This window comes from Pinus tabuliformis, chromosome 5_2 (genome assembly GCF_031772625.1).
Source record: "Pinus tabuliformis cultivar Carrire ecotype Pingquan chromosome 5_2, CPIR1, whole genome shotgun sequence".
Lineage (NCBI taxonomy): Eukaryota > Viridiplantae > Streptophyta > Pinopsida > Pinales > Pinaceae > Pinus > Pinus tabuliformis.
In genome coordinates, this window is record NC_142306.1 from 183,792,889 (window position 1) to 183,810,709 (window position 17,821).

Genomic DNA, 17,821 nt, shown 5'->3' on the forward strand with positions numbered 1-17,821 from the left:
GCTCTGCCTTTGACCTTTGTTTAGTTTTATATGTTTTCTTCAGTTTGTAGAGGATCCTTGATAAATTCTTGCCCTCTTCATCTTCTCAACAATTATTTCTATCCATTCCTTCAAATTTAAGGCATCCTAATCATTGCTTTCCTCGCCCCAACTTGAACTCTGCAAGAGCTGGCCTTCATCCCGGACCCAAAATTTGCCTGTCCCTTTTTCCAACAAAAACCCTCAAAACCTCAAATTAAATCCTTGCACTTAATACCTAGCCTAAAATCAGTTGTTAAATCAGTCATCTCAAGCCCCTTAGATCATCTTTCGCTGAGATTGACCCGGAGAGAGCCCTCTCCTGTCCTTGTAGGGCTAGCTACGAGGCTGAGCGTGGTTTGATGTGGACCTAGAACCTTGTTTTTTCAGCTTGAGGTGAATCTAGGCTCTAACAGGAGGTAAGGCATGTTCCAGATCTGAAGAAAAATATAATTTCAACAGGGTAGTTGGGAGGTGAAGGTTGTGTAACTACTTTTAGAGATAAAATCTGGACGGTCACTAAAGGAGCCCTGGTAATAGAAAAAGGAGAAAAGGTTAGTACATTGTATTTATGCAATGATATTTATAATTATGTTAATTCTTTAACATCCACAGGAGAAAATACAACATTGTGGCATCATAGGCTCGGGCACATGAGTGAGAAGGGGATGCAGATTTTTCACTCAAGAAATTTGTTGCCAAGTTTAAAGCACACTGATTTGGATTTCTGTGAGAATTGTGTTTATGGAAAACAAAAGAGAGTCATATTTCTCAAAGTTGGGTAAGAAAAGAAGAGAGAAAAATTAGAGCTTGTGCATACATATATATGGGGACCTGCTCAGGTACCATCTCTCAGTGGCTCTCACTATTATGTTAATTTTATTGATGATGCAACCAGAAAACCTAGATTTATTGTATTCGAAATAAATCTGATGTATTTGATACTTTCAAGAAATGGAAATATTTGGTTGAGAATGAGACATGAAACAAGTTGAAGTGTCTCAGATCAGACAATGGAGGTGAATATGGCAGCAAATTGTTTGATAAGTACTGTTAAGAGAAAAAAAATTCACAAAGAGAAGACAATTCAAGGAATACCACAGGAAAATGTTGTGTCAGAAAGGATGAACGGGACAATCATGGAGCGTGCAAGGTGCATGAGATTGCATGCAGGATTTCCTTTACACTTTTGGGTAGATGTTGTAGATACTGATATATATCTAATAAACAAAGGGCCTTCTAGTTCCTTGGATGGTGGTATTCCAGAGGAGGCATGGACAGGTAAAAAGGTAAACTACTCATTTTTAAAGACTTTTGGTTGTGAAGCGTTTGTCCACATTAATAAAGAAAATAGAAAAAATCCTGAGGCAAAATAAAAGAAAAGTACCTTTATTAGATATGTTGTTAATGATTTTGGTTATCACTTTTATGATTATGAAAATCACAAAATCATTAGGAGTAGAGATGTCATATTCAATGAAGGGGTCTTGTATAAGGATCAAATGCAGGAAAATAAGCAAGGAAAAAGAAAATAGAGAATACACAGTGCTTGATGAAATCACAAAAAAGTAAAGGTGTTTGAAAATCATAATGATCAACAGCCACAATAACAACAAAAACAAGACCTCAAACACTTGAAAGTGGTGTTAGAAGATCTACCAAGATAATCATACCCCTGAACGATGCTTTCCTTCATTATATTATGTATTTTTGACTGATTCTGGTGAACTAGAATGTTATGAAGAAGCAATTTAGGTAGAAATCAGGAAGAAGTGGGAGATAGCCATGAAAGAAGAGATGGACTCCTTGGTACATAACCAGACTTGGGACTTAGTCAGGTTTCCTACAGGTAAAATAACATTTCAGAATAAATGAGTTTACAGGTTGAAGGAAGAATATGGAGGTAGAAAAAGGTATAAAGTTAGACTTGTGGTGAAGTGGTTTGCACAGAAGAAAGGTATAGACTTTGATAAAATATTTTCTCCTGTTGTTAAAATGACTTTAATTAGAACTATTTTAAGTCTAGTATCAATAGAAGATTTGCATCTTCAGCAGTGAGATGTAAAGACAAGCTTTCTCCATGGGGATTTCGAGGAAGTGATCTATATGCAATAGCCACAAGGATATGAGTTCAAAGGGAATGAGAAACTATTGTGCAGGTTGAAGAAGAGATTGTATGGCTTAAAACAGGCTCCAAGGAAGTGATATCTAAAGTTTTACATGTTTATGTCTGAACAAGGTTATTCTAGATGTCACTTTGATCATTGTGTTTATCTCAAAATGAAAAATGATGCAACTATATTATATTGTGATTGTATGTAGATGACATGCTTGTTGCAAGGTCTAACATTTAGGAAATAAATGCACTCAAATAAAAATTGGCAAATTCATTTGCAATGAAGGATTTGGGTGCTAGAAAACAAATCCTTGGTATGAGAATAACTAGAGACAAGAAAAATCGCAAATTAACATTGTCTCAAAGTGAGTACATACAAAAGGTGTTGGAAAGATTTAATATGCATATTGCAAAACCAGTTAGTACACCTTTGGTTAGCCATTTCAAGCTAATTAAGGAGATGTGTCCCAAGACTCGGGAAGAGATGGATTATATATCTAAATTTCCATATGCATCAGTAGTTGGAAGCTTAATGTATGCAAAGGTCTTCACAAGGCTTGATATTTCACATGTAGTGGGAGTTGTAAGCATGTACATGAACAATACAGGAAAAGAACATTGGATGGCAGTGAAGTGGATTATCAGGTATTTGAGAGGTACCACAAATCAAGAATTATGCTTTGGTGGTTCAAACATTTCTCTACATGGATATGTTGATGCATATATGGCAAGTGATAGAGTTAACAAGAGGAGCACCACAGGGTATGTGTTTACTGTAGGCGGAACAATTGTCAATTGGGTTTCAAAAATGCATAGTGTTGTTGCACTTTCAATGACAGAAGAAGAGTGTGTTGCTGCTACAGAGGCTAGTAAAGAAATGATTTGGTTGCAAAAGTTTATGGATGAATTGGGTAAGAAGTAGGAGATGGGAAGGTAACTTATATAGTGACAGCCAGAGTGTCATTCATCTTGCAAAGAACTCAAATTTTCATTCTAAGACTAAACATATACAGCTCAAGGTTCCATTTAATACGTCCAGTGTTGGAAGATGGAGAGTTGAAGCTGGAAAAGATACACACTAGCCAAAATCTTATAGATAAGTTAACAAAATTTGTAACCAGGGAGAAACTGAGATTCTTCTTGATTTCAATTGGTCTTCAAGTATGATTATGAAGATGTTAAATAGCCAAGTCCAAAGTGGAAACATTGTCTAGAAAATGAAGCAGCGGTAGAGTTGATATAACGAATCTCCAAGTGAGAGATTGTTGGGTGTGGAGCCTAAATATATTCTTTATTCATATGTATCATCGTGTTGGACCCCACTTTGTAACGAGGCAAAAACACTACCCATTTAATCGCCATCAGGGGGTTGACATTTATTTTATGAGCCCCCCCTTGGCGAGGGTTCGGGGGCAGCGCCCTCGAAGCTAAAAATAGATGTAAAATTGCCTCGTAAAATATTGTAATTTCGTAGTCAATCTAAGTCATTCATTAGGCTGATGATATGATGGTAGAAGTTATGTTTAATTTAGGGTTTTTTCCCTATAAGGAAACCCCTCACCATATATGAAGGAATTGTATTACAGCTATGTATATGTGTATTTTTAGCAAAAAAGAGAGAGGAGATTGTGTGAGAGCGAAGAGGAAATTATAGCGGATTTGTTGTAGGTTGTATCTCTTCATTTTGTTGGATAATATAAAGGAAGGATTGGTTGTTTTTCCATGGACGTAGCCCAAATTGGGTGAACCACGTATATCTGTGTCTCTCTTGTTTTATGTGTTTTTTTTGTTTATGTTTCTGCAATATTTTATGTGTTCCATTGCTCTCTAATATATAATTTTCTAACATAAAATTAAAATAAGAAATGGAAATCAAATTAATGATGAAAAATTAGCCTACAAGATATAGAGGATATAGTGACAGGGTGCTCTATTCAGGCACTTTCTGATGTGAAGGTCACCAGTTCGAAAATCTTTGGGAAAAAATCCACCCATACTAAGGGTTGGTGTGGCCCACGCCAATTGCCCCTAGGTCGCGGCTACTCAAGCCATAGGTTAAGCAAATCAATCATCTCAAAACTCACATAACTCAACAAACAAACAAAAAATAACAATGAAAAAATATAATGTGAAGATAATGGTACATGAATTATGTAAGAAATTTAAAGATAATGGAATAAAGTAATGATATTAAAAGTATGAAAATAAAAGAAAATGGAAGAGAAAAGAACCATAATAGAATTAGTATGAAATAAGAATAATAATAAAAATAATACACTATTTAAGATCAGATATGTGTAGCTAAATAAATCACTTAGGAAAGAGATAATAAATTATACTTCTCAAAAAAGAGGTTAGAAAGAATGACAAAATTAGGATAAAATAGAGAAAAGGAGGGTTATTGATTTTTAAAGCATTTATTAATTTAAGAATGAAATAAGGATAGACTAAAGTACAAAGAGAAATGTCATAGTATAGGGGATTGGTACATCGAAGACGTAAGATATTTAAGGATAATTGAATAAAGAAACGATGAAGTAAGAAAGAAATATAATAGAATTACGATGAAATAATAATATTGCTACATTAGTTATGATCAAATATTTATAGTGAAATAAATCACTTTAGAAAAGAGATAATAACTTATGATTTTTAGAAGAGATGTTAAAAGAATGATAAAATTACAATAAAATAGTAAAAAGGAGGATTATTGATTTTTTAAACAAATTAATTTCAGAATGGAGTAAAAAGAGAAATTGATAAGAAATAATCAAAATAACTGAAATAAACGAGAGAGAAATAGTTTAAAGAAAAAAGAAAAAGATAAGTTAGAAATTTAGAATTGGGTGATTAATAATGAAAATTGTCAAATGGTGTTCATGCCGTTCAAAAAGGAAATAAACCGATGATAAGACATGAAGCAAAGAGAAAAACTATTAAATTATTAGTATGGGAGGAAAGAATAGAGCTGGGAGGGTGGGGTTGAATCTGAAAGGAGGTTTAAAATGATGAGGAAAATAGATGATGGCTTCTAGGAGTTTTTGAGCATCTAACCACCTTCCAAATTAAACTTGTATCCTCAATCCGCAGTAAAAATATCCAAAATAACATTACTATTTCTACGTTTTCAATTTGAAAATGCCTCCTTAATGATGTGCAAGGAGTAACTAAGAGTAATCACTAAGACTATGGTGTGACTAAAATAAATAAGGTGTTTTGTTATGGAAATTCTCAATTAGAGGAGATTTAATAAGATGATTATAAAAAATATTGGCAATATGTTTTTTGAGATGATTTTGGATAGATCTACCAATTTGGATGGTATAGGATTTGCCACAAGAGAAAGGAAACTAGTAAACATCTTGAGAGAGCAGAATGTCATATTTATATTTAACACTTTTAATTAATAGCTTAAGGGTCATGTAATATTTGATAATGGTTTTGATATCTGTTTTGTTTAAGATCTTGGAAATATGATCAATTATTAATTTGAATGTAAGGTAGCAAAATTTGGCCTCAAGGAAAGAGGTGGGGAGGGAGTTCTTAATTTTTGAAGGGAGGACAAAGTGGAAACCTCTATTGATTTAAGAAATAGAATAGCCATTGGCTTGGAGGGTGTAAGGATTAATCTTCCTTTGTTAAGGTGTTTGGGGGTCGAAATTTGAATGGCTCTTGATATAAAAATTTTAAGAACAATGCATATTCAAGCATGTGATGGTGGCATTGCGCATGACAATATATCCATTATTATGAATCTTTTTCCAAAAGACTTGGTAGGATAGGGAGGCATCTAGGTGTCGGATAAATAGAACATTCAAAAAGGAAATGAGTTACCATATTGGGTTTCCATGGTAAATTGAATGTGGGGAGATAAGCTATAGAGATGGTCAAGGAATAATATTATGGATGAATGGTCATTGGGCCAAATGACATAGGTATCATCAAAAAATTAAAACCAGAATATTTCAAAGTCTTCCATGAAGATGTTTGCCACAATGTGCGAAGAGGATGATCCCATCATTGTTCCTTCAGTTTGTTCATAGAATTTAACTTTGAAACTAAAATGTTAGATGTAAGACATATCTTGATAAGATCTTAAGTCTCAAGATCAACTCATTTAGATATTATGTCAAGGGTTTTTGGAACAAGGATTTTGTTTTACATTCTTTAAAATTTGATTTTGTTAAATACCATTTATGTTATGAGCATTGTAGCAGTTAAATTTGGATTTGCAGTAGGTTTGGATGTTGTGACTATTTATCCATTGATTGTTGATTATTCACACTCGAATTGTATCGAGCTTAGGTTATTTATAGTAACTACTGTAACAGTCTTGTTTTCCATTCTCTTGCAACAGATTTTGTTGTTCAGTGTCAGATTCGTATCTTTATTGAATGACATTTTCCATTGGTTTTTATATTTACTTCACAAATTCCTACTTTTTATACCTGCTTTATTGTACTTGAACAAAATAGATCTATTTGAGATGATAAAAATAAATGCATTGAACTCTTTCACATTTGATACACATACCTTTAACATGAGGGTAAACATTAAGAAATGGGGACTCACAATTCAAAATTTTAAGTTTGTGAACCTATGCTTGTTGGGCGACGACACCAAGTCCTTGGCAACACCTCCAAAGGAGAATATTCACCAAAAGTGAGCATGTGTCATCGACATTTTGGTGCAAAACAGGTATGCTCCAGTACACCTGGGATAACTAATTGGGAAAAACAATTTTTAGAATTAATAGCTTTGTCTACTATGCCCAATCTTCATTCAACTAGTAATTTTCGTTTTGCACATGAAGTGGCCCCATAGCTGACATGAGCTATTGGAAAAGATGGCTCATTTTAGATGTAGAAAACATGGATCACTATAGAATTCAATATTCCAACCAAATGCATGATCACCAATTAAATTTTTATTCTTCTAGTGCTTCCATTTGACTTTAAAATTCTAATATTTTAAAACAGTCAATATCTTCTAGAAGGAAACTAGAAGGTCAACTCCAATTATTATAATAATAATAACAATAATCATCTTGTTTTTAAGTCACAGTTGGGCCAGACACCAAATTGTTGTATGAGATCCCTTTGTTTGTGGGACAATGGACCCCCTCCTCACAGGGATTGGACTGCTAAAGTTTATAGAGGTGTACATACCCTATGCCCCTCTACACCCAAACCTGTGACCTCCTAAGAGGAAACATGTTTTTAACCATTAGACCCAATAAAGTATTTTTCCCATATTTTTTTGTAGTTCAATATACATGGGACTGACAATATTAACCCAGTTTAGTCACAAGATACATTTTACGTTTAAGGGAGAAATTCTTCAGCCCATTGGAATTTTCTTGTCTTCATTACTTGATTCTTATTCATCCTCCTAAATTGGATACCAGAACTATGCTAGACATGATCCAAGGAAAGTAGGGATTCTCTAAAAATTCAAGACAATTCCTATGACACGCAAGTTGCTATTAATTGTATCTATCATTAGTTTAGTGCAACACATGTTATTTTTATCTCTCCATAAGTGACTACCAACTATCATAAACCGACACCAATTGAATATGATATAATTTGTGTAATACATTCATTTCCAATTCTAATATCCATATAATAGAAGTAATCCATGTCATGATTATTTGTGCCTTCCCAAGGATTAGAAAAGTTTCAAAATTAGGGAATGCATTGTAAGCGACGAGAGGGGGTTAAGAGGTGGAAACAAGTTGATAAATGGTGTTTCCTATTCATGATCTGTGTCTACTTTACCTATTCTTTTGTACTGAAAAGAAAGTCAACTTGTAATACTTTAGGGCTCTCATAGAGCTCTTTAGGTGATTTTGTATGATAGAAAAATCATACCGTAACTGATCATTTTGGTATTCTTCCTCCAGATCTGAGCAGACAAGATGACACTGCAGAGAAATATATCCTCAAAATTTGTGCCAGATATATTTATAAGGTGAGTTTCCTAGACTTGATGTTGTATTAAATTTCTCTCGTATTGTGCATGTTATGGAGATATTAGAAATCACATCTTAATTGCTTATTCTTTTGATAGAATTCCTCAAAACATTTCTCAAACAATGGGAGCATTATGGTTAAGAGGTTTATGGTTGGAGGGCTACACTTTAAAATTTAGACTATGAAGTCTAATGCTCATTATGTTTAAATGATAACATCATTACTATTGAAAATACAATCATTCCATAACAATGACTTTGTTCTTTGATGCATCCCCTATCAAAGCATTTCAACTATTGGGCAAACTGCAAGGATCATTTCTTATATATAGATGGTGCTCTTCTTCAAAAAAATACCTCTTCAGTGTATTCATGAATACAACAACAATTAAAGTTTTTTCAGTGTAATATAAACAACATTATGATATGCAGTACTTGTATTATTGTGTTTTCTTAGGCATGTTCTTTGTAACAAAAAAGCTAAAAATCGTAAGAGTGGTCTTTTAGTAGATGATTATAGCTTTTAATTAATGTTGCATATGAACAATTCTGTAATAAAATGTTGTTGCATTATTTGCCCACGCTTTCCAAAGTGTATATCTCCTAAAGTAATGCAAGTCAAACCTAATCAACATAAAAAGTTTTTGCAGTGCCAAAAAACACACTAAAGGTCCATTAAGTGTTTTGCATCTACACTAATTTTTAAATACCCTTCAATACTATAGATACCTTCATTTGTGAGCATTTTGAATCAATACTTTTCCACATAGTTATGTGCAATCATGATTTTTCCTGTGAATCTCCAAAGGCTCATTTTCATATTCAAAATTAATGAATTGAAATTCCATTACCACATATTACAGATGGTTGCCAACATTAATTTAATTTACCGAGACTTGAATAAATACACAGGAAGGTTCACCTGGTCACCAGCCAAAGCTGATTTGACTTCATGTGCCAATGAAAATGACACACATATACAGTACACCTAATTGGTGAATTATCTTCAATGGAGATATAAAAGGATTTAATGAAAAAAATCAAAAGAATGGTGATGAAGTTTTCCTAGAAGATAGAAAAATTATACAAATAATGCCTCAATGTACCGCGTTAACCAGAGAATTAATCTTCCAACGTTGTAACAGTGATCAAGCCAATTTTGTAGCAGGAAGGCAAGTGATATATTGCGTGAAGGAATGAAATTATTGTTGAAGATAATCATAGATGTACTGTAATATGTGAATAACTCGATAATGTAGCAATGAAATACTAATTCTGGGAATATAGTGCTATATGTGATATATTGGATATTGTATGAACAAAGTTAGGTTTCTAGGGATTTCCTGCATATTGTAGGAAAGCCATTCTGATGGTAGCAATTTACCACAAGATGTTATATAACAAACTGTAAGAATAAATTTCTTTTGGTAAGGATATTATGCATATTGTAGGAATGAAATTCTCTTTGTAGGGATGTACTGCAATATGTAATATACTATGTATTTAAGGGTATTTTATCCATTGAAACAAATTTTACAGTTTTCTCACGTCAATTATTTTCCCTTTTTTCCAACTGTGGTAAAAACCCTAGACCTAGTGAGCCTAAAACCCAAAATTAAATAAAAATATATATATTCATTTTCCACCAAATGGAATACTCAGCTATAAAACCCTAATATGGGTTCAATAATTGAAGCCCAAAAATAAACAAATACAATGAAGTATGTTTTTCGACAGGATTAAGTTTGGTAAATTATGAGATATTGAAGGGTTTTTCTTGTCTTTTGAAAGGGCTTTATCTCTAAATGATCCAACACTAGAATGGGATAGATCTTCTTCTTATAAAGAACAACAATGTTATCCTCAGAATTGTACTCAAGCATCCCGACGTCCACCACCTTAGAAGTGGTGTAAACCTGCTCGTCGGAGTCATAAGCTACCTGCATGGCTCCTCAAGTGAATCTATTCCTCACCCTCTTACTAGAGTAGGTTGGTTTAGGGTGGTTCTAGATGAGGCTCAGAGTATTAATAATAATGGGACCTAAGTTGCTAGAGCATGTTGGGGTTTACGGGCTAAACGAAGGTGGTGTCTCTATGGAACACCAATCTAAAATTATATTGATGATCTTTTCATGTACTTTAGGTTTCTTAAATATGATCCATTTGTTGTTTATAATTCTTTCACTTCCAAAATAAAGTTCTCGATTTCCAGAAATCCAATTTCAGCATACTAGAAGCTCCATTTTATCCTAGAGATAATAATGCTCTGGTGTACAAAAGGTACTATGATTGATGGGGCACCTATTATTACATTACCTCCTAAAATAATTACCTTGTAAAGGGTTGAATTCTCTTTGGAAGAACGTGACTTTTATCACTTGATTGAAGCTCATTCACAAGATCAATTAAAGGTCTATGATGTTGTAGGAACTATGAAAAATAACTATGTGAATATATTATTGATGTTGTTACATCTTCGTCAAGCATGTGATCATCCTCTTCTTGTTAAAAGTTTCTTATCCATTTCTACTTGGAGATCTTATGTAGAAGCATTAAGGAAACTACCTAGGGAAAAATAGATTGATTTGATAAATCATTTGGAAGGTTCATTGGCTCTTTGTGGCCTTTGTAATGATGCCTATGAAGAATTCATTGTCACCATTTGTGGTCATCTATTTTTCAATCAATGCATAGTAGATCACCTTACTCAGTCAGACAATAACATTTTCCGTACTCAAGGTTGCAAAAGGCATCTGAAGAAAGATTTCATGTTTTTTCTAATTTCCATAAAACATTGGACTTCTGATGATACTGTCAATGATGAGATCTCTGCAAGTTTAGAAGGAGCTAGTGAACTGGATTTGAAATTTGAAAATCCAAATTTTCATTCTTCAAAGATCAAAGTTGTGATAGAAACTCTCCAAGCCCTCCCGAAGTTACGTACAAGTGCCTTTAGCAACAATTATGTCAATAATATCAATAAAGATTCTGCTAAATTGTATGCCAAGTCAAAAGCGGAAAATTATAGAGACATCGGAGAAAGCCATAGTTTTCTCCCAGTGGACGAGTATGCTAGATTTGCTTGAGGTTCCAATAAAAAAATCATGCATACAACATAGAAGGTTGGATGGAACTATGTTTGTAATAGCACGGGATAAAGTTGTGAATGATTTCAAGACACTCCCTAAGGTAATTGTTATGACAATGTCCCTGAAAGTTGCAAGTCTTGGTCTCAACATGGTTGTTGCATGTTATGTTCTTCTGCTTGATATTTGGTGGAATCCAACAACTGAAGACCAACCTATTGATAGATCACATTGAATTGTACAAATGTGTCCTATAATGGTTTCCTGATTTACAGTTAAATATACTGTGGAAGATCGTATTTTAGCACTCCATTAATGGAAGTGAGAAATGCTCGCATCAACATTTAGGGAGGATGGAGCTGGTGGTTGTCAAAGATGCCTTACAGAGGAGGACTTGATACATCTATTTATGGTTTGAGAACATTGGTCTTATTTCAAGAAAGGAAAAGTGACTGAGGAGTTACAGAAAAAGAAGCAAAGCTACAAGTTTTGAGATAATTTTGGGATTTCATGGGAGCAAGTTATACATGAAAGTGAATTTCCATTGCGTTGCTCCTCTGGAAGGTTTCTTAGAGGTGCTTAACACAAGACTTGTTGTAATGATAACAATTTGTTCCTCATCCATTAGACAACTTCCCACAGAAGAACTTGGAAATAACATCATGGACTGTGACAATATATTACAATGACCTTTAACTATCAAAATTGATTTTTTTATGTAGGAACTCAGTGGGCCTCGCAGTGTGTGAGAAAGAGTGAACATATCATAGAGTATTTGGTTATTTCACTCCTTGAAAAATATCTACAATTTTTTTTTAAAGTAATTTCTACATATAAATCATACGTTTTTTAAGTAAAGTCTACTTATTTTCATAATTTAATGGGTTTCACCAATCCAAAAATAGAGAATGATTAAATAGAACATGAGCTTACTAACGATGACATCACTGTTGGGGATCTAGATACTCTTTCCTATTCCCTTGGGGCTGAGTGAGGTGCATAGGATCCTCGTGATGGCCCTGGCAGCCGCAATGTTGGCCTTCTTAGAATCTAAGTCTCTCATTCGGGTTTTCAGCTCTTGTTCCTTTATTATGATAAATGGCCTCTCAAACTCATGAAATGTGAATGTCATTCCTGCAAACAGTAACAAAATGTAGCACAAATATTAAAGCATGAACATACAAGTGTGGATGAAAAAAGTAGTGGATATTGAACCAGAGACCTGAGGTGTGTGTACTCCTTTCTAGGTGGAATACTGAAAATGGGGGGAAATGTAGTGAAGTTAAAAACGAATAATACCTTGATGCCATCAATGGACTGAAGATTAGATGGGGGTTCAGTATTGGGTTTGCTACATGTAAAACCCTCATTCACAACTCTCTTCATTCTCATTTTTCTCCTGCCTGTGAAAAGTGAACAAACACTACCTGTTCTAGAACGTAAATGAAGATTGGGGTTGGGAGGGGTTTTGTAAAGAAAAAATAATGCTTAATTCTTTTTAAATATGCCAAAAACTTCCTTCCTGAAAAATAATAAATACATTATTTTATTTTCACTTCCATACTAAGTTTTTAGTTGCATTTGAGAAACTAATGCCCTCATGAATGTTTTTGGTTGGGTTTGAAATTATTTCTTATATATTTGGTGTATTTATCATCATGATAATAATCTAATTTTAACATTATCATTTTATGTAATGATTTTATTGTTAAATTTTATGGACATAGATATATTGTATTTTTGGAATTTGAATGTTATTTTGTTGTTAAAGTTTATGGAGGTAGATATGTTGTATTTTTGGAATTTGAATGTTATTAGAAGGAAACATGCCTGTTATATTGAAAACATTTAAGTGTAAGAAGGAAACATGTGCTCTTAACTTGTTTGTATTGAAAATATTTAAGTGTTCTTGCATATTAGGCGAGTGAAAACAAAACAGAATCCATAGTAAGGGTTTATTAAAATAAGTGTTAGTTTCTTAAAAGTCATATGAAAAATTTGGAAGGAGTAGGGTATGTACCCTTCCTTAGGTTAAATATATTCAAATTTTTGTGTGAATGGGTTTGTAAGACCCTATGTTTTTATCTTGAGAAAATGGAGTCCTCTCCAAGTCACTCGCATATTTTAGGTTGTCATAAGCAAAATAGGTGTTTTTCCTTAAGATGTAAACATTTCATTTTAAGCAATATGATAATGTGGTTTCAACTGTTGAAAATAACAACAATAAATGTTAAAATAGAATCCTGAAATTCCAATTTAAGTTGTTGAATTAAATTGTGAATTAATGTGTAATTCTTTTCTCATAGCAACTTGTATAGTTAATTAAGTTAAATTGACTTAATTAACTTAGGAATTTTGAGTTGGAAGTCTATCTAGAGTCATGTAAGTTTGATCCCTAAGTTTTAGGGGTCTAGATTGTGTTTATTGGAGTTGTAATTAGGTAACTCAGTTTGACTGAGTTATAGTTAGTTAAACTAGTTCTAACTATTGGACGAACTAGTAGAGTTCTAGTAATGAGTTGGTGCACTGGTGCATCCTCAAAGATGCTCCAACTAACTGGAGATTCACTCATGAGAAAATCATTTGTGTCAGTTCAGAGGAAGACCCAGTTGAGACTAGAGTGCATGGACAATGTAATATGAGTCGTGTGATCATCTGAGTTGTACAGATCATGCATGTAATCAGAGAAGGAGCTCAGTTTGGATTGTATAGTTATGGAAGAAGGAATTCCTCATTAAATAGAGGATTATTCCTCTAGGAATCGTGCAAGGAAATGTGGGCTTGGAGAGCAGAAGAATAGGCTAAGGTTTGTCTTGATCTAGCTTGTGAGCAGAGAGTTGATCATACTTGTGCAGGAATTGTTCTAGTGAGAACAATCTTTGTATTTTCACTCAGATTTATGATTAATGCAATATAGATAGTAGGGGTTTTGAGCAGTGGCTTTCCTTGGATAAATATTTTGTTATATGCCATTGATGTTCTTCCTCTTGTTGATTATTGTTTTCATCGATCATTGGTTTCCACTGTTTGAGAGTAGAGTGGATTCTTATCTTGTGTTTTATGAAATTACATGAGTTGCGGAATCTACATAAAAGTCTACATGGTATCAAAGCTAGATTTGTAGAAATTTTCTATGTAGTGTCGAAGCTGAAGACATTATAGAAGAGAAGAATTATGGAGCTCTAGTTTAGGGAATATCTAGAAGGCCCTATGTGCATACTTCTTAATGTAGCTAGAAGGATGCTAGGGGGAAGATTAGTGAGCCGATATTTAGTGACACAAAAGGAGCTATGATCATTGATATTGGCAGATTGAGGAGCAATTTTTTTTTTTTGGGTGGCGAGTTTGTAGGGAAGATCTATAAATTTTGTTGAATGTTTTCAAACAAAAATAACATATCTGGATTCCTTGCAGAAAAATACCCAAAAAAAAAAACATTGTCTGAATCGGAGTTCGGATGAGGGAGATATCACCGATTTAAATCAACTATTTTTTCAAAAAAAATTGCGACGACGGATGTGCGAGTCAATAACCTGTATGCACTTAAGGTTCAAGATCCATGCAAATCCTTGAGGATCAAGGCAAAGGTTAGAGACTTGGTGGTTAACAGGGAGAGTAAATTACCTCTCAACATGCAGCCCTATAAGAAGCCTCAGAAGCATCTTCAGGAAATTGTGGAGTAGACACAATTAGAGAAGTAGAGAGGAGACCGAGTGGAGAGATACACTCAAGAAGAGAAGAAGCAATCTCAGAAAATTATGGAGTAGCCACAATTAGAGAAGTAGAGAGGAGACCCAGTGGAGGCATCCACTCATGTAGAGACCTCCAATAAGGAAAATTTCGAGCCAAGTGGGCAGAGGGAGCACATGCATCCATACCTCCAGGTGTGAGGTTGGGTGATATGAAGTGATAGTCCCAAGAGGGCTGAAACTGGGCACAGGGGCTTCACTCAATGAACCTCTGACATATCACGTGCGTTCGTGGCATATTAAAAAATACCCTTAATTTGGCTACATATTGGAAAATACCTCTAAAAATCACATTATTTAACCCCCTACCAATACAAACCCAGTACACCTTCCCAATTTAAAAACCCCTATTTTCACTAGATATTGTAGGTATCCATTTTTTCATCAACATTTTTTATACCTACCAATATAAAAACCCTCTACCCCTTATATATCCCCTTGAATATATTATGTCAGTTTCTTCCCAATAAATATCCTCCAATATGAACCCACGTGGTATGGTATTGCTCCCCAAGCAAAGCCCCCGTGAAATTGGACAGGTCCATTGAGAGGTTTTATCCCATGGATCATACCTTGTTATGGGAGCCCAAAGTACATGGTAGTAGTAGGAATCAATGGTGATTGTGCAGTCATAGATCATAGTGACAGAGGCAAGAGCAATAAGAAACTGAAGAGCACAAAGAAGAGTTGAAAATAGTGAAGAAAGGAAGAGTCATCAGAAGAACAAAGTTTTCATTCGACATAGGAAATAACAGTCAGAGAATTTGATGACAGATGCATCATACTGATTCAGGTTTGATTGTCTTTAGTTTCAGGGGTTGTTGTATCGACAACACTAGATATAAGTGTTGCATGCAGAATATTCCAAAGGTTCAATATCGGGATCGAGTTGAATTCCTTTAATGTTGAGAGGGAGTGTTGAAAATAGCAATAAGAAATGTCAAAAATAGAATCTAGAAATTCCAATTTAATTTGTCCTTGAATTAAATTGTGAATTAATTTGTATTTATTTTCTCATAGAAACTTGTAATAGTTCATTAAGTTAAATTAACTTAGGAATTTTGAGTTGGAAGTCTATCTCGAGTCATGTAAGTGTTATTCCTAATTTTTAGGGGTCCAAATTGAGTTTATTGGATTTGCAATTAGATAACTTAGTTTGACTGAGTTATAGTCAGTTAAACTAGTTCTAACTGTTGGAGGAACTAGTAGAGGTCGAGTAGTGAGTTGGTGCACTGGTGCATCCTCAGTGTTACTCCAGCTAACTAGAGATTTAGTCATGAGAAACTCATGCATGTAAGTTCAGAGGAAGACCCAATTGAGCCTAGAGTGTAGGGACAATGTACTATCAGTTGGGTGATCATCTAAGTTGTACAGATCATGCATGCAATCAAAGAAGGACCTCAATTTGGATTGTGCAGTTATTGAACAAGGAATTCCTCATTAAATAGAGGCTTATTCCTCTAGGAATGGTGCAAGGAAATAGGGGCTTGGAGAGCAGAAGAATAGGCTAAGGTTTGGCTTGAGTTAGCTTGTGAGCAAAGAGTTGATCATACTTGTGCAAGAATTGTTCTAGTGAGAACAAACTTTGTATTTTCACTCAGATTTCTGATTAATGTAATATAGATAGTATAGATTTTGAGCAGTGGATTTCCCTAGATAAATATTGTGTTATGTGCCATTGATGTTCTTCCTCTTGTTGATTATTGTTTTCATCGATCATTGGTTTCCGTTGTTTGAGAGTAGAGTAAATTATTCTCTTGTGTTTTAGGAAATTACATGAGCTGTTGAATCTAGAGGAAAATCTACATGAACAAGGCATTAAAAGATGGAATGAGCATGAAAATTTGGGATGCTAGTGTTATGTTTTATTTTAGGCATGGGTGCGCGTCCAAAAACACTCTAACAAGGGTTGAGGAGGTGGAATAGTTAGAGGGGTTGGGGGGTTGTGGTCTCATTTAGAGGTGTAAACAAGAAAGTTATGCACCATGAGAAGTTGTGAAGGTAACTTAAGACATTTGACACGTTGCAGGAAGTCAACTTGGCAGTGGTACTAAGTGAACATTCCTTAATTGAAGTTAATACCCTCTCCTTGCACTACCACTTTGCAAGGTGAAGAAGAAATGTGAAATATATGTGCAACCCACTAAAGAAGTTAGCAAGGTTGTTGCCACAAATATAGGTGGTTTTTTCGTGTTGCAAAAAGAGGTGTTGGAACTTGGAAAGTTACAATTAGAGTGTATTTCTCATGGATTGTTAAGGAGGCACAAGGATTTGATGAGAAAATTACACAAGTCTAAAAAATAGGCCATATTGGGTTAGGATATTACTGTTTTTGGACATCCAAAGTTGAAGGTGCATTTTATGGGGGTGTAATCTAAGAACTTGGGTGTGAGCCACATCTTACGAGTATCTTGGGATTTTAGTGCGTGTTAATGGTGTTAGTGCATTATGTTTGATGAGCACTAGCTAGAATGTGTTCCATGAAGGCAAAAATCCCACAAGTTTGAGATGGCTTGACCATTTTGCATTGTAAGGTGTCTTATGCCCTAGTTTTGAGGAGACAATTAGAACCATCTTAGAGTGTGATGGGTTGTACCATGGAATTAGGTCCACTTGCATGGGTTGAGGTGTAAAGGTACCCCATGAGTTGAGGAAAATGATTCCAATGCTTATCTATATAGAGTGTTTATGATATAATATTAATGATTTTTTGTTGGGGAATGGAAGAGGAATACTAGAAAGAAGAGGCATTGAAGTTTGTTGTAAATCAATCAAACGAAAGGAAAAATGTCTCCTATTAGCATGATTTTTCAAGTTGCCTCTTCAATAGGTCTAAATTTTAGTTAGATCTATGGAGACGGCCTCTCAAAAGCATTGA

General features: G+C 34.4%; 1 pseudogene; it reads left to right on the forward strand.

Moving 5' to 3' along the window:
- The first annotated feature begins 9,824 nt into the window (after nt 1–9,824).
- LOC149158153 (helicase-like transcription factor CHR28 pseudogene) lies at nt 9,825–11,194 on the forward strand (annotated as a pseudogene).
- The last annotated feature ends 6,627 nt before the right edge of the window (nt 11,195–17,821 follow it).